The sequence below is a fragment of the Alligator sinensis genome, unplaced genomic scaffold (assembly GCF_000455745.1).
Source record: "Alligator sinensis unplaced genomic scaffold, ASM45574v1 scaffold1339_1, whole genome shotgun sequence".
NCBI classification, from domain to species: Eukaryota; Metazoa; Chordata; order Crocodylia; family Alligatoridae; genus Alligator; species Alligator sinensis.
Genome location: NW_005842490.1, coordinates 787,959 through 792,266, shown reverse-complemented (window position 1 = coordinate 792,266; position 4,308 = coordinate 787,959). Strand labels below are relative to the sequence as shown.

Sequence of the window (4,308 nt, the reverse complement as noted above, 5' to 3'; positions counted from 1 at the left end):
GGGAAATTGTGTATGCCATGAAAAATCCACTGGGCTGGCACATGAGATCTTCTACGCTAAGAGCAGATACAATGTCATCAATCATTTGAATTTTTAAGACAAATTACTATATGGATCCTCTGCGGAACAAGACAATAGATGGACCTGGAATAAAAAGTACTCCAGGGAAACAAGCAAAGGAAGGTTGTCTTGTGGTTTGCAAGTTAGTTTATTTAGTTCTTTACTCTGAAAGCAGAGACTACATTTTTATCTCTGGAAAAAAATCTATGGCTCTAATGTAGCACAGTCTTGTGTGATTAATGGCATATTTCTTCTCCACTGAAAAGGAGAATGCCTTCTGTAGCATTGCTTTAGGAATACAGACTTACCTACAGGCTCGCTGGGGATGGCTTCATGAAGAAATGAGGAAAGAGTATTTCAGCAGAAACACTGCAGCTTTTTCAGTGCTATCCCAATGCAACTAGTCACAAGCCTAATCCACTAATTGAAGGGTCTGGTTTATCTGCCTTGGAAGGAAAACTGCAATTGTAAATGCTGAGTAAAGATTGAAGGAATACGCTCAAGGTAAGTTTGAAAATCAGAACCATCTCCATTCTGCAAAGCCTATGCTTCAAGGAAATCACGGTTGAATATGCAATCAGAAGCTGAAGTCCAGTGATAATGACCAACGTGATTGCTTAGCTACCATGTCCCTAATGGTCCCTAAGCACCTAGGGGAAAAGAGGGAAAGCTGGGAGCACAATGTTCAGGTTTCCAGGACTAGTGAACAGCAAGTAAGGTAACGGAATGTGCGTAAACGTTTTAGACTTTGTATGGAGAATATTTTAATAAAGGATCAAAATGTTCTTGGCTTTTGCCAGTCCTGCTTTGAGTAATTCTGCTGTGTCCTGCCTCGCTCCTGGCAACCATCTCCTTGCTCTTTTATAACATTATTTTCCTATCACTTTCTGCCTAGTGAATTGTATAAGCCTGCTGCAGACATACAGGCTGCCCTTCCCTCAGCTCCCTGTATGTGACTGTATCACGCTAAACCAGTATGCCACCTTGCTGTTCAACAGCCCATTCCTCTTTCAACTGATTTAAAATCAACTTGTCTTTTAGTCGCCTTTAAAAGTTACTGACCTATCAGAAGCAAATTCTATGGTGGTGTTTGCACTGTTGCTCTGGCCTGGTCCAGCCTCATCTGAACGTGCAGCTTGAGTACTCCTTAAACTGGCCTTGGTATTCTAACGGAAGACCCAAGGTAAAAGCTCTGACCTCAAACCTGAGCCTTTGGATTGATTGTGCTTGGCTCATGTCCAGCCACTGCTCCTATTATGGTGAAATCTGGTTAATTAGTCCCTGAAATAACTTCCCTATGCTGTTATTAGTCACCATGAATCCTTCAAAGTCCCAGTGATTTGCATGCAGTATTTTGGCTGTTTCCTCAGCTGTTAAAAGTGCAATTAGTAGATTCTGAATATGCAACTTTTATTGCAATGGAACTTGCTCCTGATAAACTAGTAACATTTAAAGGGATTAAGTCTTTCATAACCTGTCAAGACTGGCTGAAGCTTGCAAAGATTTGGATACTCTTCAGCTGGTTTTGGTTCAACAAGGCACAGGTGACTGACTAACAGACTTCCATTTTACAGAAATCTATTTTGGAGATGAATGAATGGATGTACAGGGCAAAGCAAAGATCTGTGGTTATTTTACTTCCTTTATAAGCATGTAGTCCTCATATACAGTGAGCACCCTTTAGTTTTGTAGTGGGGAAACAGCATGAGGCATCAATATAATCATGCAGTTCTCAAATAAGTCAGCACACAGCTCTGAACAGGAATCGGAGGATAACCCCCGTTATCTTTCCTGTTTGGTGCAGGGGGCTGGACCTAATGATCTTCCAAGGTCCCTTCTGGCCTTACAATCTATGAATCTGTAATATTCCTTCATTACAAAGATCAGAAATCACACTATCCTGCCTTCATGGTGCACAAAGTACTCTCAAAGTTGAAAGTGGTTAATTACTGGTAATTAGGAATTTTTAAATTTTTTTTTTTTTAGGCATCACTACAAATCCCTCCAGGGCAATGAATTTAACTAGATTTTAATTAGCACTCACTCCCCTGCTGCTTTCTGCTCACTTCTCTGCCTCCCCCTCTGCCCCATGGGGACATTTACTGTATGGGAAGTGTTTCTATGGCCCCTATTTCTGCTGAGAGGGCTGATCCAAAGAGGAAGGTCTGAATTCCCCCTCCCACATGCTGCTGCTATACAGTGGTCCAGAAAGATTTTATGCCAAGCTTTCTGCTTTTCCCCGCGAGGCCTTGCATTGGCTGAAGGAATCATTGGAAAAACAATGTTTGTCAACCTGGAAGGAGTCCAGAGGACTCTTAGCAGATTTAAAATAAGCAAAAGGAAATGCGTTTTTTTTTCTTTTCATGCAGGGTAGGATTAACTCGTGGAACTCATTGGCACAAGGTTTTGGAAAGGCTGATAATTTAACTTGTTTTAAAAAGGGATTGGCCAAATTCATGCAGGAAATGTCCACCAAAGGGTATTAAATCTGATAATGGTGTAACTTCCAGCTTAGGACTCTATAGACCCCTGGAAGCTGTAGGAGAAGAGGGGCAGAGTAGAGATTAGTTTGTCTAGGTCCTGCATAAATATCTTTTTCCCTTAGGGATCCATTCTTTGCCACTGAGGTACAGGCTATTGGGATAGATGGACTTGTGGTATGACATGATGTGGCATTTATTACGTTCTTTAAGGAGAGCAACAAAAATTATTAGAGGTCTAGTAAACATGACATACAAGGAAAGGTGAAAGACCTGGCACTTCAATCTGGAGAAGGAAAGGATGGGAGATCTGATAAATCTTCAAATACATTACTATCCACTTTGTAACAAGCTATTTTGTATTACATACTCTATACAGGAGGCAGGGCAAGAGGTAATATTCTTAAATTGTAACGAGGAAAATGTAGGTTGGATATTAGGTAGAACTATCTATGGGGTTGTTGAAGCACTAGAACAAACTATCTTGGGACTGTGCTGCTGTAAGCATTTTAAGTACAACTCCTATGTGGAGTGGTTTAGATGGGGCAGATGCTGCCCTGAACCATCTGAAATCCCTTCCAGCTGTATTCTTGCATGATTCTACCTATTTTGCTATATTATCAACTGTACAAAAATAACGCTAAAGGAATATATCTAAACAAGTAGTACGGGCATAGAACATGGGACAAGAGTATTTAAATTACACAGTAGCTTGTGATATATTTTTGGTGGTGACAAAACTTAGAGACATGAAACCACAAGTATCCAAAGTCTAAAATAAAACCAATTCTAGAACTACATTTATGGATGCTCTGTTGGAAACTGCACCTACAAATGTTTCTCCAGAGGAAAGTTACTCAAATCCACTGCCTGCAGAAAGACAGAGAACTGCAATATAGTACCGTGGATTTTTCCAAAGATTGCCCAGAACTGGAAGGCCACAATCTAGTGACAGACCATCTCACAAATTATATACAAGAACAAAGGAGTATAAAATCAATATTAATGCTAAATGTAAATATTTAATGTAAACTTCACTCTGTTTCTTGGACTGGTAATGCTTGAATAAAACCATCTTGTTGGGTTTTTTGAAGTTTGTGTCGTTCTTTCTTACAAATATTTAACCTGGATTGAAAAATAGAAAGAGAACATGATCTAGTAGCTAAGATATTGGTGATTCTGCTTTGGAGTAGAAGTGGGTTCTTGGAAAAGAAACTTTTAGGCCTTCCTTTTAAGGGGAGAACATGAGAGCTGTGTGAGAGGGGACATCCCTGAGGATGCAGCAGGATCCCCTGAACCCTCTCTCCTGCCCTCCCCTAACACCCCTTGAGCATCTAGGGCTGGAAGTTCCACCTCTGCTCCTGGTGCTGCTTACCAAGATGTTCCCTTGTTTCCTCCTGGGCTAAGTACAGACACTTGGGAAGGTGAATTGGGTTCAAAATGGCCTCCCAATTTAAACTTAACTTGTCCCGGTGCAGACCTGGTCTCAGTGACTGGAAATCAATCTAAACCAAAGCTACGCACACAAACTGGTCTAAATTGCAGAACCTGGTTTAATATAAACCTGGATCAAAGTAGCATCAAACTTGCATGATTTAGGTCCAACCAATGCATAGAACTTCTGTACACTTTTCCTGCACAGCCCCAGGGCTGGGAAAACCCAGCTGCCAGCCCTAGCCCTAGGGCTGCACCAGCCCTACAAGCCACTCCAGGTGCTGTGCTGCTGCCAGAGCTGAGCAAGTAAGTCCCAATAGGAGGGATGGGGACG

At 41.4% G+C, this 4,308-nt stretch overlaps 1 protein-coding gene across 3 annotated transcripts in view; it reads right to left on the bottom strand.

Annotated features, from left to right (window-relative positions):
• Positions 1-6: 6 nt before the first annotated feature.
• Positions 7-4,308, bottom strand: part of IL12RB2 (interleukin 12 receptor subunit beta 2) — a 30,816-nt gene continuing 26,514 nt past the window's right edge. For all 3 annotated transcript variants that reach the window (XR_003095805.1, XR_003095807.1, XR_003095806.1), the window contains one exon: positions 7-3,665. The gene's annotated coding sequence lies outside the window, so the exon portion shown is untranslated. The remainder of the gene's footprint in view (positions 3,666-4,308) is intronic.